General features: G+C 36.7%; 1 protein-coding gene and 1 long non-coding RNA gene across 5 annotated transcripts in view; one reads left to right on the top strand and one right to left on the bottom strand.

Annotated features, from left to right (window-relative positions):
• Positions 1-5,747, bottom strand: part of ednrb (endothelin receptor type B) — a 51,392-nt gene extending 45,645 nt beyond the window's left edge. The window contains exon 1 of one of the 2 annotated variants that reach the window (XM_012957268.3): positions 5,660-5,747. The gene's annotated coding sequence lies outside the window, so the exon portion shown is untranslated. The remainder of the gene's footprint in view (positions 1-5,659) is intronic. The other variant, XM_012957271.3, reaches the window with a different exon arrangement.
• A 24-nt stretch (positions 5,748-5,771) lies between these two features.
• The window catches only part of LOC105946542, a 30,443-nt gene continuing 15,203 nt past the window's right edge, over positions 5,772-21,011 (top strand). For 2 of the 3 annotated variants that reach the window (XR_004221356.1, XR_004221355.1), the window contains exons 1-3: positions 5,772-5,863; positions 11,026-11,199; positions 12,011-12,064. This is a non-coding gene — a long non-coding RNA (uncharacterized LOC105946542). The remainder of the gene's footprint in view (positions 5,864-11,025; positions 11,200-12,010; positions 12,065-21,011) is intronic. The other variant, XR_001924094.2, reaches the window with a different exon arrangement.

Raw genomic sequence — 21,011 nt, 5'->3', positions numbered from 1 at the left:
TGAGGGTACCTAACAAATTGTCACCCCCCCCCAGTGATTAAGCCTTTCATTGTCCTTTAAGAAAGACTGCAGTGATAACATTATATGAGTGTGGAACAGTTATACAGACTGATATTACGCTCGTTAAGGATATGCCTGCTAAGACTAATGTCCCAAAGAGCAAGTTAGTCACTCACGATAGATCTCTGCTACTGTGGGGTTCTAACCACTACAAAATGCCTTTCCACAGTGGAAAGGTCTATGAAGTAGTGCAAAGTTACCTGCAGGAGGAAACTAAGTGAGACTTGGTCTTTCCTCTGGCGACTCCTTTTGTTGCTGGTGGAAAGGCATTTTCGAGAGGTTAGGCCTCCATGATAGCAGAGATTTATTGCAGGCAACTAACTCGCTATGTGGGAAATAAGCTTAAAAGTCTATATGAGCTTTGTGTTAATTCGTTTTGCTGCTAGCTATAGCTATATTAAGATAGGCCTAGAGCTCAGCTTTGGGTACTTTGCTGCCTGGACCAATCTGGACCAATGGGAAAGCCGAGTTCAAAGAGTCCTATACATGGTATCCAAAGAGGTTAAAAAAAAGCTCAAGGTTGTTTCAGGGAAAAGCCATGGAAGGCAGCAATCTGTCATAGTCAGAATCAAAGCAGGAAGCCAGGAAACTGGAAGATCAAGCCACAACAGTTATTCAGACCCAGGAACTTCACAAAGAAACACCTGTATTTGGGCATTGAACCTGGATCTTAAGCATCTATTTATTTTGATTTTTGTATCAGGCAGATGTGATTACATCACACGCCTGCACCCCAACGTCACTGCTCTGGCGCAGCATCCTACCTAGCACCCACTGGAGCCGTTATTTTAAACGCAGCATCAAAGGAGAGAGAAACTCCATTGGGCACTCCTCACACTGTCTGGGAATATTTTGTATTTGCTTAAAAGTTGCAACTTTTACACAATAAGTTTTTCCGATTGCGTGTAGGACATAACATAAACATGGTAATTAGAGGCCAGACATGGTTGCTGTTAAATTGATTCTAATTATATTGAATTACAGGTCTGAATTCTATTAGCTGTAATAAAAACAGTGATGTCACAATGCATGAGCTCATGGCATAACTTATTTCAGTGAAAACTTGTCTTTTTTCCCACTTCTATTGTGGGCTACAAGTTTGTTGGACACATTTCCTTCCAAATGAAAATCGGTTTTTCAATTAATCTGACAAGGTGTAATGACTAACTACTTAAGCATTCAGATTATCAATGCTCATTCACATGCTCATACTACCAATAATGTAACAACATTACAGTGGATAGCTGAATTATGCAATAAGTTAATAAACTTCCTTCAAGACGTTAGCTCATTATCAGAATAGCAGCTAGTAAGATGAGAAGCCTAGGAGAATGTGTATATTTTTATCCACACATTTGGCATGCATTGCACATACAGCACTCTTATTCAACCCTAAAGTGGATTATTTAACCTAAATGCTAACAGACTTAATTCAACTCCACCCTTAACAAAAACAAGAATAATCCCAAATATTATACCATTGGCTACAAGGATATTCACAAAAGAGTGATTGATTGTCAGGAAGTCAATTGCTTACGATAGCAAAAGAGAACAGATGTGAATGTCATGAAAAATACAACTTAGTTAAAGAAATGTAAACTTGATGGGGTATAGTTTAATAATCTTAAAGAGGAACCATCATGACCACCTCATGGAAATAAGAAACTTTCTATAAAAAAGCAGTCAAAATACCTACCATTTCTAATATAATAAACTTAATCTTCACAATCCCCCTTTCCACAATCGGTCTCTTTAAAGGAAAACTATACCCCCAGAATGAATACTTAACCAACAGATAGTTCACTTAATATAATATACACTATTAAAGAATCTCACCAAACTGGAATATATATATATCAGTAAATATTGCCCTTTTACATCCTTTCCCTTGAGCCACCATTCAGTGATGGGCTGTGTGCTCCCTCAGAGATCACATGACCAGAAATAATGTAGCTCTAACTGTAACAGGAAGTAGTGTGGAAGCAAAAGGCAGAACTGATTGGCTAATGGGGCCTAGCATGCATGTGTGCCTTGGCTTGTTTGTGTGTGCTGTGAATCCTATCATCCCAGGAGGCGGCCCTTAATTCTTAAAATGGCAGTTTTCTATTTAGGATTACCCAACAGCACATACTACTAAAAAAAGTATATTTTCATGACAATGGTTTATTTTGATGAATCAGGGTTTTACATATGAGCTTGTTTATGCGATATATTTTTAGAGACCAACATTGTTTGGGGGTATGGTTCCCCTTTAAATGCAGTTTTGTGTCAGAGTTGGTTATTTTGAAAGACAGTTGGCTCTAATATATTGTCTTGGAAAAGACTCACACACACCAAAGTATTTGACCTGACTGCCAGTAAGAATATGACTGCTTGAAGAGAGACAGATTGCTGATATAGGAATACTGAAGAAAACACCAGAGGTTTTAGTTATATTTAGGAAGTTCCTTATTTCAGTGAGATTACATTATATTTTAATTTTTGCAGCAGTTCCCCTTTAATTATTAAATGAACGATCATATTGATTTTTTTATAGTCCACAACCTATAGTATACTCTGCATTTTTAAAATGTCCTTTTGAAAGAAATAAATAATGGTGGCTGTTGTACAGACACAAGTCAGCTATTGCACAAACTGTTATAACACCTGCTACAAAGCAGTAGAGAAAAAGAAGTTCTCTAGGCACAGCTGTAATTGAAAGACATGACCTTTGTTTTTATAGCCTAGAGCACAACCACCATTACAATCATGTCAGAAGCAGCATAGCTGAAACCATCTCTCCAGGTGACCAGGTGACCCCTATGTCTGCCGCTGTACAAACAGCATTTAAACTGATTCTTCACAAACTCTATGTACACTCTGGGCCCTATTTAGTATGCTGTGTAAAAAAAAGGATGTAAAAAAAGGGCAAATTTATCAAGGTGTGTTTTACTTTACGCCAGCCAAATGACAAAAATTACACATTTTTTTCAAATACATCTGGCGATGTGTGGCAAATTTTGATGCCATTTTTTACACTGCATAATAAATCTGCCCCTGTATATACATGCTGGGGTACTAATTCTATTTATGAAGTGAAGTGTGAACAAAATATCAATTAAAAAAGTTATTAATTAATAAAAAAATTACAGGTATGGGATCCCTTATCCAGAAACCCGTTACCCAGAAAGCTCCGAATTACAGAAAGCCTGTCTCCCATAGACTCCATTTTAATCAAATAGTTCAGAATTTTAAAACTGATTTCCTTTTTCTCTGTAGAAATAAAACAGTACTTTGTAATTGATCCCAACTAAGATATAAATAATCCTTTTTTAGTAGACTTAAGGTATGGAGATCCAAATTATGGAAAGACCCCTTATCTGGAATACCCTTGGTCCCGAGAATTCTGGATAATGGGTCCTATACCTGTAGTAGAAAAAAATTACTAAGAGAATGAATGCTTTTCTGCATTCATATGCGCAATAATCTTATGCACAAAAAAAAATCCCTTAGGCTAATGGCACATGCAGTGATGTTTTTCCCCTCAGCAGAACAACAGGTGCTGTTTAATAAAATACCATTTCCCCTTAATTGTGTTCATACTACAGACTTTATGGTTATCAACTTCTAATGCAACTATTTTATAAAGACAATATTTTATTTATATTCTCAAGAGATTGTAATGATTTCCATGTACCCTTGCCCCAATATAATTTAGAGTTGAACATTCCTCAAAAGCCAGTTAACCTGCCATGACATTGGACTGAGCTTAAAAGAAAACAATACACCTAGAGATATCTATATAAAACTGCATTTGAAAAAAAAACTGCATTTGAGCAGTACCATAGGGAAATGGTATCCAAGACATAGTGGGCCAATAACCACTGTATCTTAGAGCTACAATGTTATGGAATATTTTTTGCCTTTAGTGGCAGATTGATGAATATTTTTTCACATCAGAATGTATGTTTGATAAGGCTGAGACCTTTCCTGTGCAATGTCTGAGGAACCCTCAGATACTATCAGTATTTAAAGGGCTTGATAATCCTACAGCTACCAAAGTGTCTGTCAAGGGTCCCTCAATAATACAGAGTTAGAAGCTAAAATAGATTTTGTGTCATGAAGGGTCAGTGGTTTTTATAGGAAGGAAGAGAAGAAAAAGCAGATAACTAGTATAGCCAGTTAAACAGACAAAGATCAAAACCAGCAACAACCTATGTGATAAGACACATGTTTCTGAGTCCCAACCCTGGAAGGATCTTAAATCTTTGGATAGGCTTATGTAAGGATAACTGGCTGGGAGGTAGCACAAATAACACACATCACCTGGATGTTAATACAATGCAGCTGTGAGAAAACAGACAACAGCTGCATCTAATTCAAGTGCAGTCAGGGAAGTAGATCCACATACCAGCAGCTGCCTGTGAAGCCCAGTGACAAGAAAAATCAACCAGAAACCAACAAACCACATATTCACTGCCAACTCAGAGGAGTATGTAGTATTGAAAACAAAATATTTCCCCCATACGTAATAACAGGCACAGTTTGATTAGGTGGCATTGCTTGTAAACAGGTGACCAGTAAATGCTACCTGCTAACATTGCCTCTTTCATTTTTTTTTTATTGAAAAAAATCAAAGAAATTCGTACATGTAAGATCTACTTGTTTGGTTCATGATCAAATATTTGGCTAATTCATCTGCTCACCTGGTGTGGTAAATGTGGTTGTTTGGAGCACTTAACCCCAGGCTAACAATTAGATTGCATAGTTTGACCTGTATAGGTTTGTTGCATGTGGACCACATATATAAGCAGATACAGTCCATAATTGAAGGGAGTTTGTGCTAGTTCCAATCAGTTATTTATAGAAAAAAAAAATAGTTTTGTGTCCCAAACATGGGCCAATGGTTGAATCATTTTCCAAAATGACAAAACTCACAGCAACACTAATTTATGGCACAGCAATATTTCATATGGTCCAGACACTGCTGGAGATGGAACAATAACTGCATCAGGCACAATAAAAATAGAAAAACCATTTGAGCTTTTAAACAGAAGAGAAACAAACAGAACACTGAACACAAAAAAAAAAAAACCCAAGAGGCCTTACTTACAGATGGTCACACATACCCAGCTTCAACACAAGGATCAGAAAATATTCAGTTCTTTAGTAGTTATGTAATTAAGGAGTAGATTTATCAAATGCTGGGCCCCCCTTATCTATGTGCCTTACTGGCCTGCCTGTAAACTGTGCAGTGCCAGTAATGTGGCCCCTATACCCCTGCATAATATTTATGGATGGGAGAGGGAGGTAGCAGTTAGCTAAAAGGTTAAACTGTTATTTTTAGAAGTTTCAGCCAGTTTAGACCATTGGGGTGATGGGGATTTACTCCTGGTTTTGAAATCTCATGGTTGCCCCATGGTGTGGGGTTAGCAGACACATCTCTGTCATGAGGGATGTTTAGTTAGGGGTCTTTTCGTTTCCCCAATACTGGGCATGTTTTTTTTTCCTTTAAATCAAACAATTTAGGTTTAAGAGACAGCTGCCTCACTCAAGTCTTTCCCAAGGTTGAGGTTAATTACAATTAAAAATAAATAAATAAATAAATAAAACCCTTTACCTTTAATCTACTAGTTTGGAGGTAATGCTCAAGCTTGGTGTGCCATCCTGAGCAGTGCAAGTGCAATGTCTTTCTATTCAGACACCAGCTGTAAGGAATCAGGCGATCAGAGGCTTGCAGTATTCAGCTATAGGTAAAGGGTGGGTAAGTTCCCCTCCCTCTCCCCTCCTTTAGCAGCTCAGAATAAAGCACTAGGAGTATCGGGTAAGGTTTTCTCTGTTAAACGTATGTACTGTTAGGTCACAGTTCAAGTTTGTTTGTTCCACATTGATTTTTAGTTCAGAATGTTTATTTCCAGATAATTTCAAACCAAGGGAGCTGGTGGCTTGCAATATATTAACATTGCTCTGTTCGGCAGTGTGTATGCTGGGATTCTGACTAGGCAGGAAATGGCTAACAGAATATATGCGCTAAATTATTTCAGTGCTTCCGGGGCTAGCTAATGCAACAACCAAACCTGAATGTGTATGTTAAAGCATTTCAGTGGTTCTGGGGCTATGTAAACTAGCAATCAAACCTGAATGACATTTTTAACATCTCTCTCTGGTTCTGGTGTTGGTTAATGTTACATCCAAACCGAATGTATGAAAAATATTGTCATGATGTGAGGATCTGGCAAATAAACTATGGTTTGTGGCAGTGCAGTGAATTAGAGAGTGAGCAATAAGGTTCTATAAAAATGATAATGATATCGTTGTCACTTACTCTGGATTCTGGAGTATATTTATCATGATGTTTAGAAAGTGGAGTGGAGGATTACCGGTGATGTTGCCCAGGGCAACCAACCAGAAATTAGATTTCAACAGTCAGAAAACCAAAGGAAAGCATCTGATTGGCTGCTATAAGCAACATCACTAGTAATGTTTAACTCCACTTTTTACACCGCATGATAAATATATGCATTAGGCCCTGTAGTCAGTATGTACTTTGGTTTAAATACCCTCCTTTTAGGCGTGTTTCAGTATATGCTGCCCAGCTACTAGATTTAGTGACTGTAGAACTCAGATGTCAATTTAAATTTCAAAGTTAAAACTGAAAAACAAACCAAAAAATATATAACTCACAGACTGTGGGGCATATTTTAAATATGTTTGTGTTTTGCCATGATTCAAGACACCCTTTTCCCAGGATGTGTGAATTGCTGAATCATATTAAAAAAAAAATAAGAACAGTTTGCCCATTTAAAATCTGCTAAAATTTTAATTTCATAACAGTAACCCAATTTTTTTGAAAAACAAATATAACCACATTAGCATACACCCCCCCCAAAAAAACAGAGCGCAAATACAAAAGTTAATATATCTGATGAGCGAATTGAATCTGCCGTGTTTTGCTTTGCTGAAAAATTAGTGAAACTCTGAAAAAATGTGCGTCTTTTTTTTTGTTTTCCTCAGTTGGCTTATTTTTTCAGCTGCAAATTTTTGCCAATGGGGAAATGCAAATTTCGCCACAAATCCATGCCTGATGAAAAATTTTCCCATCACTAGCCTGTAATACTAACTAGACCATACCAATTTCTGCATCATGCTAAAAGATAATTTTAATTTGAATGTTTAAGCACTTAAACATAGAGCATATATTGAGATTTGTATTCCATGTACTGATATTGACCTATTTTTGATGTGGCAGTTCCAAATTTTGCCGCGACTGGGCCCTTTTTGATGCGACTGCAACATTTTTCCACTGCAAATTTTTACGGAAGTTTTGCGAAACAATTCACCAATTGTGAAATCCATGCCTGCCGAAAAAATTCACTCATCCCTACCAAACAGTGCCAAATCAGTTACCTATAACAAATAAGCAGCAAATTTTTTTCATTAGCCTTCTACTAAACTTTCTATTTGTGTATTATTTTTGGATATTTAATAGACTTACCATCTTTGCAGTACTTAGATTCTCTATAAATTTCACTTTTTGCCATCCCTTATTGGAAAAAATGGTATTTCCTTTTTTCTTTTTTTTTTTCATTTTTCAATATACAAATGTTTTGCTTGCCATAAAATCATTAAAATTCAAAGCAGACCTTGCAGTCTATGATCAACATCTAATAGAACACTCTGTATAACACAATAATGTTAATAACTTTTAATATGCCATGATCTCTTCCTTCTCTGGTTTTGGCAGAAACAATATATCTAACACATCATTTACACTGTTCATCCTAAAATAATAATGGTCATAGAAATATAAATTGGCAAAGTTTTGCTTCTATATCTGCAGAGCTTATAGATAATAAAAGAAACAAATAAATAGCATAAATCATAGGCGGCAGTTCAAAATAAAACATGAGGTCATTTTTGCTCTTTAGAAATTTAAATTAGCTTGGGTTTATGCCCATGAACTGAACAGCAAACCATTCATATTTTATTAAAGACATGATAGAAGAAGAAATGTTCTCATAGCAGTGGGATTTATCAAACTGCAAAGACAACAAAAATATCACATAGACTTAATATTGAAACATGTTTTTCAACAGCAACTGAAGTCCTATAAAGTATAAAGCTAACCCATTTACCTTGTGCATAGGGCATTTAAAACGGTCTCAGATTACCGGAAACCTTTGAAAGTGGCAAGCCACACCAACAATGACAACTCTATAATTCTCTGAAGTTAGTTTGCGGTCTAAAATGCACTTGGTGGCCACAGGGACAGGCAGATATCCATTATGCCTGTTACTACCCACAGGAGGACAGCATTGGGTGGGATTGCTATATTCTGCTGGAGATAAAAACGGTATATATATAATTAGCCTTAGGGTGCCTCCAAACACAGTTTCAAGATAGCAGGAATATCTGCTGGTTTGTTGAGATTACCTTTACAAGCTAATATATGCCCAATCTGGCCTTTCACGTGAATATATAGTTCAGTCTCTAGTAGAATTAATTCTAAAAACAATTCGACTTTTCTGAGTTTTTTCTTGAAAACGTTTCACCACTCATCCGAGTGGCTTCTTCAGTTCAAATGACTGGTAGGGAATTCCCCGGTATTATTAGTATAGATGTTTATATTCCTTCTCCTTAGCCTCTGCATTGGATGCCACAGTTTCAGCCCGATGATGTAGAGTCCTAATGACACCCAGTTTATGTTCCAAAGGGTGGTGGGAATCAAACTGCAAGTACTGTTCTGTGTGGGTGGGTTTCCTGTATACTTCAATATCCAGGTCCCCCCCTCTTTGATAACTATAGCAAAGTCCAAAAAAGGCAGTTTGCTGTCTTTCACATGTTCCCTTGTGAACGTGATGTTTTTGTCCACCGAGTTTATGTGTTTGGTGAAGGCTGGAACCTCGCATCCACATATCTGAACCAATGACTTGGTGTTGTTCCCTTGAAGGTGTCCAGGGCTTTCTTTTCCACTTCTTCCATGTAAAGGTTCGCTACAATTGGAGACACAGGTGAACCCATGGCACAGCCTCAAGACAAGACTCAGCAGTCTATCTACACCTCAAAGAAAAAGGTCACTCTTTTGAGGACAGTAACGTGCATATTTTGGACCGATAGGACAGATGGTTTGAAAGAGGTGTGAAAGATGCCATTTATGCCAGCCTGGAAAAACCATCCCGGAACAGAGGAGGGGACCTACGACACTTGTCGTCAACATACAATGCCGCTTTGACATCCTTACCTCGGCGGTTTCACAACTGTTCACACATCCAGCCATGTTCTTTGAAGGATTAACACCTACATCAATGAGAATCATGGTACCATTGTGACTAGATCATACCTTCTTACACCTGTCAGTTTTAGCCAACACCTAACTGAATAAGTTCAATGGAACCATTGTGATTGGACGTCTGTGTCTGAACTAACATCAAGGGTTTAAATACCGGGGAATTCCCTACCAGTCATTTGAACTGAAGAAGCCACTGAAACGTTTTCAAGAAAAAACCCAGACTGTATATCATGACCTGGATGAATGATAACCTTTATAGACATATAGTTCAGTCCTGTTGATTAACTATAATGACTAGCCATTTCACATAACTACAATGGATGGAGAAGTATAAAGCATATATGAACCACACGTCCGTGTTGTGTCCTGTGAACCATGAACTTCTCCCTACAATAATTCTATCAAAACCCACATTGACTAGGGTTAAACAGATTAACAAGTGGTACGATAAAACATGCCTTAATGTCTGACATATATTTATGGAAAATCTAGCTTTGGATATGGCTGCTTCACAATTAAAACCAAACCATCCATATAGAAGAACCTTTCTAATTCATGTTCTTATTTATTGAACTTCATCTCCATGTAAACCTCCAAGCAAAACAATATGTCATCAGAATACCCCTATTTTTTTACTATAGCACTAAACTATTTGTTCATTTAAAAAACAACTTCCCTTTTGGATGAATTAGTGTCGCAATTCATCGTAACAGCTATAAATCAGTCTGAGCAGAAATTAGGGAAGAAAGGTCGGATTTTGTTCAGCCATGGAAATAAATTGTATTACAGGTCCTTGAATGTGATTTAAAATCTAGTAATGAATGGAAATTCTGTTTATCTTGGAATCCTTATTTCACTCAGTGTACTTTCTAATGATAGCTTTTTTTTGCATCATAGGAAATAGTAGAAGCTTTCATTAAAAATCATACTAACTTTCAATGAATACATTGGAAATAAGACATAATTTCCCAAATGTATATATTTTATATAGCAATACTTGTACGGCCATCACTGCACATTTTTACAGTACAGTAAAAGACCAAACAGGCAGGACAAACAAACAATAAATGTAAGCAGAGTTGCAAAGATTAGGTGCCATGTGCTAAGTGACACATGAACTTGCTCTGAGTGGGTAGGTAATATATAGGCACAAATAACAGGTAAAAAAGTGTTGCTATGGACAAATGTTTTGGCATTAGCCGTTAAAGGAGAGTGAAACCTTACAAACAAACATGACTAGAGATGTCTTCTTTTATATATTGAACTTAGAGAACTAGAGCAAGAGCACACCCCTTAGTGCTCATTCAACAGTACTTGTGCCCCCAGGTGTAAAGGACAGGGACCTGATACATGCTGCACCTTCTTACCTTGTGCTTTGGAGTAATGCACAAGTTTGGGGCTGGGAGTAGCCCACGTGCCTCGCCCACCTGGCCCTCATTAGCACTGTATTAGCAAAGGGAATAGCAAAGGGAAATGGAGTGCAGAGGCCTCAGGCTATTTGCACACAAGCAAGTGCAAAAAAGGCAGATTGTGCATGCTGCTTCTGGGTTTTCAAATGAGCCTTAAAATGTTCAATATCTACTTCTTTGAATTTGCATTTTATTTTGGTAACCCTGCCAACAATGTTTACATTTACAATATATATATATATATATATATATATACACACATATCATTTTTTTTTTTTTTGTTAACAGAAATGATTGAATGAACCGTGCTTTGATCTATACCGAGGCTAAATTCACTCACTGTAACTTGTTTGGTTGACTTCCTGAGCATATTGGCAGTAGTTGTGGCTTTAAAAGGCCTGCAGATGAGCTGGTGGATAAAAGCGGGCATACACGGCACAATAGATGCTGATACAATAAATGGTAAGCTGTAAGCATTTTGCACATCATATGCGCCATTAATAGCTAATTTAAAAGACAACCAAAAAATGACCACAAAACAAGAGTATGTAATAGCTTCATCTACCAACATCAATCCCTGGACAATTGTTCTCTCTCCCGTACCCTGAAACAGGCCATGTCTAAATTACTTTTACTGTATGTTCATACGTCTTTGCTTCCCCTAATATCACAATTATATGAAACTCATGCATTGTACTCTTTGTGATTCATGCCTGGCAGAGATAGTCGAAGATCTGTTTTCAACTATTAAAGTGGCTTATTATGCCAGGTAAAAAGGAAATTAAAAAGGAACATCTGGGACTAAAGGCCCAAAGCCTAAAGGTTCAGTAATAGACAGATGTTTATGATTACAAAAATATTAGTAATATTGCCAGTTATATAAGTTTATATTTATTCATTGTCTGGAGATATCAAACGGCCACATTAAAGGTTAAACATTAATGAGCAAAATATTATCTAAATAATAATGTTAAGAGATCAATTGGTAAAATAAAAATAACTACAAAAGTTGCTCTTATCCCCTTAATTTGGAATATTTTTAATGTGCTAAAGTTAATTTTTGGATATTTCTATAAATGATCGTTAAGCATGGTGAAGTATGATGATAAACCATTTTTTACTCTCAATCTTTTTAAAAAAAAAAGCATACAGTAGTTATTTGCAAATTATTTGTAATAATGCAATTCAAAAAGGAAAAATAATAAAATGTTTCAACAACTGTTTTATTGACTTAATACTATTTTCTTCCCATTGGTGTTATTTTTACATACAGTATAGAACCATTGACTACCACAGTGAATTCACACAAGAGTTCATGATACTTCAGGTATGGGCTAAGCATTTAGTAGTATTGAGGAAAGTAAATAAGTGCCCACCCCAAATTGTACTATAAGTAACAATCAAGTTATGCTTTCAGAAGTATCTAGAAAACAAAACCGCTATTATGCCAAGACTTTACTAAACCTTAGGTAGAGCCACCAGCTACTTCCAAGGCCCCCCAAGGGGAACCAGTCTCAAAAAGAATGATTACTTTAGAGTCAGCCCTTTTTTACAACCTTATTGTGTCAGAAGTACAACCAGAAGGAAGGCGTTCATAGTACCCTTTTGGAACCATGATCTAGTTCTTGTTGAAGCCTTCATAATATTTTGACACAAATTCTATTTCTCACTTATAGGAACCATTTCGAACATTTGCAATACCTAGCCTTTCATTGTTGGTGGCACACAGCTTCTCTGTCTTGTTGTAAGAACCATGCAGGTACAAACCAGTGCTTCTCTATGCTCTAACTATTCAATTGAAGCAAAAGTTGGAATCAATTGGAACTAAATTTGATGTAGTTGTGTTTGCCAGATGAGCACCCATTGTTAAAAATGGATTTTGGAAAGAAGTGCCACTCTGCATAATATATACTTGTTGGAAATACTTTTAAAAGTGACAACGTAAGTAACTGTATATTTTTTATTACAGTGTAGGGTGGTTAACTATTTATGGCATTATTTATATGTATATGAACTTATAGTTATTTAGGACAAAAGTAGCCCAATAGGAGCCTAAGAAGTTTTAGTGTTGCAATAGGGTGACGTTTGCCTACAGGTGTTTCCTGTTACATCTCAGTCTGTGCTTCAGCAGCTTTCTACATATGGAGAGAAACATGCCAGAGTCTGCATTCTTTCAGCCATTATAATGAAAACCATTATTAAACAGACTTTTGATAACAAACCTACTTATTTGATCTGACCATTTTTGTGCGACTGATGCCAAAGGAAACAGTACCAAATAAAACCTTACTGTCGTAAACATTAATTTTATGTTTTATTTTACAGGGTACTGAATACAGTAATAAAAAAAGTTAACACTATAAACTCTTGCCACTTGTATATTGATTATTAGGGAAATAATTTGTTGGTTAACAGCATAAGCTAAATTAATACTCTCAAGCAAGACTATCACTAAAATTTCCAGAACGGTAATTAATTACTGGTAATGGATCTGTTATCCGGAACCCGTTATCCGGAACCCATTATCCAGAGTGTTTTGAATTACAGGAAGGCCATCTCTCATAGACTCCATTTTAATTGAAAAAAATTAAACATTTTTAAAAAAATGTTTTCCTTTTTCTCTGTAATAATAAAACAGTACCTTTTTGATTGATTACAACTAATATATAATCATTTTTGCATGCAGCACAATCCTACTGGGTTTAATTAATGTTAAAGTTTTGGGGAAACTTATGGTATAGAGAACCAAATTATGGAAAGACCCATTATTCAGGTCCTGGGCATTCTATATAACAGGTCCCATACCTATATTATCTCTTACAAAAATAAATGAATCTATATTTTCATAAATACAGTAGTATAACAAAATAGGTAATAGAGCCAAAGACAAGACAAGTGTCCAAGGAGTAGTAAAGTCCCATTCAGGGACCTAGGTGACCTGCATGAAACAGGGAATCTTTGTATAGGTTTAGGTGTGCCTGAAAATGATTATCCAGTAACTTCTAGTTGCAGGGCTGAATAAATATGTCTGTCAATATTCATAGAAAACCACCGTAATGCAACAGTTACTGACCAAAAAAAGTTGCTGTAATTATAGGGATGGATATCTTTTCTAAAGAGCATTGCTACTTGTGAAATCTTATTGTTTAGGCAAGACTAGTATGTGAAATAAAAGCATACATGCACATATAGCTTAGATGGGGCTCAGTATAATGGCATACTTTTGGGTTTTTTATTGAACTCTTCTGGGCTCTCCATGCTGACCTTGGGTAAGAGACTTCACTACCTTTTGACCAAAGCACCAAAACCTGACTATCCTGAATGCTCAAGGACACAGACATGGAACTTTTACATAGATTTAATAGGTAGGTCTGCCTGTGGTAGCAGTAAAAATTGGACTTGCTGCTTGGGCAAGATCAAGACATTTTAGTACATAGGCAGAACAATGGGTGGCAAAGCAAAGGATGGAGGGTCCAAAACAGCATAATATGTGGCTAAATGCCAATTAACTCTAATATTCATGGAAGTTTAGCCTCAAGGCTACTTGAGGCTTGATATATAAGGGAATACATATTTGAATGTAGGAAGGGAGAGCAGAGGCCCCATAGTAGTCTTCTCTAGTGCAGGAGGCAGGTGTCTTCCTCTGGATTTGTAAGGGAACTCGTATACTCACAGGTAGAAGGAAGTATTTTTATGGGCACCATGTTTATTGTCTGCAGTTGCCTAGCAACAAGTTAAACACTAACTTCAGGGCTACATGAAGTTGTAAAGCAGTCTGAAAGCCCCAGAAGGCAATTAGAGGTAGACTGCCTGGCACAGCAAGCCAGGAAGGAGAAAGAGAAGATTTTAGAGGCCTGGAAGCCTCATGTGGGCTCAGAGTGCTGAAAGGCTCGAGTAGAATCAGTCTTTTGGAGCAGGCTGCTACAGGGAGGCATATCCTGTGCCTGGAGAGACCAACATCTTTTGAGGAATTCTGACTGAAGGAAAAGCCACCTGCAAGTGGGCCCCCACCGGAGTGTCTAAAGGGAGGAACTAGTAATTAATTAATACTGGAATCTTTAGAAGTTGACCTTGGAGTATTAACCCCTAAAGTAACAGTCTGCTAAAGAAGTACTTGAAGATTTACAGAGACTGTATTTCTTGGAATGAGAATTTCATTCCTTAAGTTAGTGAAACTGATTGCGCTAGTGAAGTTTTCTAATTTTAGATAAAGGGGGAGTTGTTAAATTTTTAAAAAAAAATGGCTCTAGATATTCTAAGAGATCTTACATTATGTTTTTTCTGCACCTTTCCCCTAAAATACTTTATAAACATTCCCTTAAAACATGAATCTTAATGGGGACCATGGAATTAAAGGGTATACTCCCTTTTCAACGTTAGTTCAATCAATATGGCAGCAGCCAAGCATACATTTGGCCTATTGTTTTAATCTCGAAAAATCTATGTACTATGTTATTTCTTGATTGAACCAACTAGGTTTTGGTCCTTGTGAGGTAGATATCTAGATCACCAGCACACAGATAATCTCCCTGCATAATGCATTTTTGCTAACATACTGGCATTTTAATTATTTACCTCACAAGTAGCTATAATTTCATAGATCTACCTGTTTAACTCAAGAAGTTTGTCAAGCAATAACAAAATGCATAGATTTTGTGATTAAAACAGGCAAAAAAACATGTTCACCAGGAGTATATTTCCCCTTTAATAGAGTTTAAGTGGAATGTTTACACTTTTGTACCTATGAATACATGTGGCAACACACGAAACGCGTCCGGTCTGGATTCTTGAATAAAGCTTTTTGAAGTTTTACAACCACTGTCCTGGAATCCGTTGAGTGCATGCCGTTGATGTTTCTACCCCTGATTTGAGAATGTTTACACTTGCCACAAAATAGGTTAATGTCATGCAGGGTTTATTAAGCTCCTCTAACTGGGTTTCCTAGACATGCTGATTGGCTATTGGCAGCTCCACCCACTTTTTCTAACCTTGAATACATAGTCACCCAGTGCAAAGTTTGGGAACCCTGGCATAAATAGTGTGAAAATGGTTTTTTAAATGTAAAACAATAAAAATTCAATTTAAGAAATCTGATAGTGTGTGCCTTTAAAGCTCTAAGAAGTTTAAATTTCCACGTTAAAGTCAATGGGTGAAATTTGATTGCCTGTTGTTGGCTCCTCCCACTTTGGTTAGTCCAACAAATGTAGTTGTTTCATTTGGGGTGACCCGATGATAATGTTATTCAAGTTTGGTAGTGTAGCTTCAAAGCTGTAAGAGTGGCAGCAGTTTGAAAATTTTCCCTGTTAAAATCAATGGAAAATTGGGGTGTTCTGTAGTGTGGGCTGGCTGGTCAGGCGGGTTTGGGCTGACACGCAAAGCAAATACATGGGCCATAGGTGGGTGCGGGCTGAGCTCCTTGCCCATGACATAACTGCCACTCTTCTGGCTCCGGCAGCATCTATTAGATGCATGCCTGCCTCGCCCCACCCCCTCCTGGCATTAGAGACAGGTCGGGTGCGGGTATATAAATAGACTTTGCTCAATATGTCAGGTCAAGTTTTTTTGGACCCGAACATCATTCGCCACAAAAAGCTGGAGGGTGGGAGTGATTAGAAAAGGGCAACAACCTGCTCCGCTATAGGACATGGTTTGGGTGTTGTATCCCTAAAACTTAAGTAGGAGAAGCATGTAGAAAATGGGGGGCGCTAAGAATAAGAAAAAGCAAATTGATAAGCTGAAGTCGAAGAATAGTATGTTGGGTTTTCAAACCAAAATAATAAGAAAAAGAAGAATCGGAAGAATAAGCTGAAGTCAAAGAACAGTATGTTGATTTTTCAAACCAAGTAAGCAAGTAATAAAATATAGTACTTTTCAAAGAATGGGAAAAAAAGTCTGAGAACTTCCTGTCTGGATTGAATTTGTAAAAACTAGGAGTCCAATAACTTGACAAGTTTCCTTTGTTCACGTCATGTCTTAATTTTTTCCTTTTTTAGTTTTCCTTTGAAAGAATAGCTTGACTTGCTCTTTTGCGATTTCTATTGTAAAATTCTGCTGAACTTGTGTATAATGACTGTTATGTAGATGTAGATAACAATAACCTCTTAACCTTCCCCCACATGTTGGTGGGAAATTCACCTTTACTTTTTAGCTTCTTTGTGAGTCTTTTCCAAGTAGATTGCTAATGCACGGTGGATATAATGTATTTATTTGCAGTCAATTTGGACATATTAATACAATATTAGTAAACTGCAAATAAATGGATAGGTTACCTTAATGAATAAACAATTATTTAAAAATAGCCAGATCTTCATGTTCCTGGCATACTCTGTTGTGCTGATGAATGAAGTTCAACTCAAATTTATTAAGGTACACAGAAGAAGTGAGGCATGAACTTTCAAACTCCCTCACCACGCACAGCCATTTATTTCAACTTAAAATGTACTTCAAACAAACAAACAAAAAAAGTAGTATAATACCCCATCATAATAGGATAATCATGTTCCACTGCATTTCTATGTGAGAATGTTAGTATGAAACCCTCAGGAGAATTATTCTGCTATTGTGGTGAACCTTATTGTTTTAAGACACAGTGTGTCACAGCAAAAATATTAGGCACCCCCTGTGTCTTTAATCACTTACCTGAAACCCCTGGCTGGTGCTCTAGGGTGTATGCGGGCGAGCATTTCTTCTTCCATTTTTTGATCTTTGTGCATGTGCAGTAGAGTGAAAAGCTGACTTTAACGGAAAAAAATGGCTTTTTCATTCAATTACACATGCGTCGATGCCAGGATGCTGACGAAGGAAGATGAATGTATCTTGCATACACCCCAGTGCAGTTTTCTCTGGCCAGGGGAATCCGATAAGGGGGGGTGTGTGCCTAAAATTTGGTACCCCCCCCAACGATTTAGCCTTTCCTTCTCCTTTAAGCAAATGCTCCGTGAGTATGGGTCCCATTCTTTTTAAGTAACTGCTGAAGCAAATATATGTGGGCTTGGTTATGAAATTGTAAAATAGCTCGGGAGAAAAAAAGGAAACATTTTTTGTGTTCAGTGTACAGAGACAATGTTGGAGTTTAGACATTTATCTGTTGCCAAATTAAGAGTGAATACTGAGTTTATTTTTCTCTACTTTATTTTAGATGCCTTGTGAGCCCTTGGGCTAATGGTCTGCAGAGCGAGTTAGTTGCCCACAATAGATTCTGCTACCGTGGCCCACTAACTGCTCTGAAATGCCTTTCCACTGGCAACAATAGGACATGCATTGCTTTTGCTTTTCGAAGTTGCCCAAAATTGCTTGCAGAAGGAAACTTTGTGTGACTTCAGGGAACTGAGGCAATGCATAGGCCTTTCCACCGGCGTTTCCTATTGTGTTGCCTGTGGATAGGCATTTCAGAGCAGTTTTTTGTATTTTCTTGTGTGATCTACATGGAGGTTACAGTTACAGTAATATTTGCAACCTGATAAATACACCCCTTATATCATACAAATAGAGTGTACCAGAATTCACCTGGTGGACTGTGGCAAGCTCTATTTTACCTTCAGATATACATGTTTCTGTGTCAGCCTGATAACATGTAGTCAAAGTTTTATGCTCATCATACTATTGACATTAAAAAAAGATATTAATGATTAAGCAGCATTCTCCCCAAACGCTTGACATGACATGAGCACAATAACATAAATGTTTTTTCATACAACCTGCACCTAACAAATTTGTTACACTACTACTACACTGGGATCACTGCACTAGAAGTGCAATTTGCAACCCATTGATTCCTTCAAAATGTGAATGCTTTCTTCTTTCTGAATGTAAACACCTGCAATTACATGGAATTGTTTGTTTCTTCATTGGTGTTTTGGTGGAAGCAGAATACAGCAAAAAATAGTAGAAGTAGTAGTAAAAGTAAAAAGATTTCAAAGTTGCATTTAAACACTTATGATAAAAGCTGCATTTGTATTAACACAAAACTTTGACCTATTTTCCAACTGACACTGAATTTTTAAATGGCATAATTTTTAGAAACTCATGAAATATGTGTTTCATGGCAGTGTAACAAAATCAGTTATGCTCAGTATGCTTTGATGCTCTATTTATATATTAACTGTATTGTTCTATAATAGTACATCATATGTATGTCATTCTTCACTGAGCCTTATTTAGCTCTGTTACTTTGCTTAGAAGCTTCTATTTCTGTATTCATGTGGAGGAAAACAATCTAATCTATAATTGTTTTTTTCTATGAAAAAGGGAGAATGCTTGCACACTTTAGTGCACATTTACTCTTAGACAATTAAATAGTCTAGTTTTCAGAGGAGAAAACTACACAACTAGTCAGTATAATAATATGTAAATAGAAACAAATGCCCCTGAGTGCATATGTCTATCATGACATTAAAAGCATAATAGAGAATTATAGTGTGCTTGAAGAGTTGGGTGAATTGGAAAGGTAGGGCATTTGTAGAATGTGTTTCTGCACAGTTGAAAGTCTGGTCCAAAGGCTACACTGCTGTAGAATAATTGGTTAATTGTATATATTATCCATAAGATAAAGGGTGTGCATCAACTTCCTGTCTAGGAAAGCTAAATTTGATTTGTTAGTCACAAGTCACAGTTTCCTGAGAGTTCTCAGATATACTTGTCAAGAGGAAACGATACAGAATATCTCTATACAATATACATAATTGGTTTTGGGTCAAAATGCTGTTTCTGTTTTTCATCCCTTATTTTTGTATTTATTTACTTATGCCTAATAGATTTTGAATGCTTGTCACCTGAAGTTTTCCAGATACAGTAGATATTTCTGTAATGTGAGGCACCGTGCATTAAGGATACCATGTGTGTTTGCATGTTTGGTTTGTAATAATGGCATTTGTCAGGGGCTTAGAAATAGAGTTGGCAAATGCAGTGGCTCCAGGAAGTCCATACTGATCTGCCCATATAATGAGGCCGCTTCAGAGATGTAGTAAGAGGATGCAGTATGTTGCATGTTCCAGCTGAAGAAACAAAATTCGAAATGTTCTCCATTTTCTGTGTGCTCACATGTTTGTTTTGTAATAATGTCACTTATCAGGGGCTTAGCACTATAGGTGGCAAATACTGTAGCTGCAGGGGGTCCATATTGATCTGCCCATCTAATAAGGTTCCTATTGGGTTGTAGTGAGAGTGTTTAGCATGTTGCATATTCCAGCTGCAAAAACAAAATTTAACTTTCTCCACTTTTATGTGTTTGCATGTTCATTTTGTAATAATGTGATTTATCAGGGGCTTAGTACAAGAGGTGGCAAATGTTGTGGCTGCAGGAAGTCCATGAAGAATACCGGCTCTTGACATGAACAATTTCATTGTAACTATCTACTTCGAACTTTAGGTGATGCAGACATTTAAATAGAACAATTAAACTTTTTTAAGTTTTACTATGTGACAAAATGGCTAAAAATCTGAATCTGACAGTTTGCCAGTTAAAACTGTGGAAAAAAAGTAGAAGTTTCGGTGCAACAATTTTGAAAAATTTCCAGTTTTACGACTTTTTCCCACATGTACAGTACTTCTTCAGTTCAGACTTTTTAGTAAAGTGTCAAAGATTTGTGGAAATTTAGTTTATTCTAATTGTAATAATGAGAAGTGTTATAGTTTTAGTAAATTGGCCCCCAGGTGTCAAAATAACATCTAAATATGATTATTTTATTTATCTATACCTTCAGGTTGGCTGTAGCTCCAGGATGCTCCTGCTTCAATGTGCACACGTGCACAATTCATTGATACTGACTTGTTGGGCATTTTAGCACTTGGTGCAAATAGATTCAAGTGCAGGGAGTGTGTTTATACACAAGTATTTTTAATAAATGGCCTCAAGGCATTTAACAACTGTGTCCATTTTTGCACTGTGGCAGTGGTAGTCCCTTTGACTATCTAGAAGAAGATATAGTTAATAGGGACCATTTTAAAGAACCTGACAGATCTTAGTAGAATTTTTATAGTAAGCAGTTCTATGTTCCAGCAAAATTCTATTGAGGTACATCTTATAGACTGTGCACACGTACATCTCTATTTTCTAGCTTCTCTGTACCATAAAAGGTATTAGAAACCTAGTACAAAAGCATACTGTGCCTGTAAGATTTAGCTGCCATAAAATGTAATGTACATGTAATGAATTTCAGTGCTCTTCAAATAAAACAATATATTTGTTTTTGAAGATTGAAAGATTCAGCAAACTTAACTGGTACAATAAACAACTGTAAAATTATCTTCATTACCTAAAACAGATATAAACATAA

The sequence above is a fragment of the Xenopus tropicalis genome, chromosome 2 (assembly GCF_000004195.4).
Source record: "Xenopus tropicalis strain Nigerian chromosome 2, UCB_Xtro_10.0, whole genome shotgun sequence".
Classification (NCBI taxonomy): domain Eukaryota; kingdom Metazoa; phylum Chordata; class Amphibia; order Anura; family Pipidae; genus Xenopus; species Xenopus tropicalis.
Note: the sequence above shows the minus strand (reverse complement) of the source record. Positions and strands in the feature narration are given on the sequence as shown.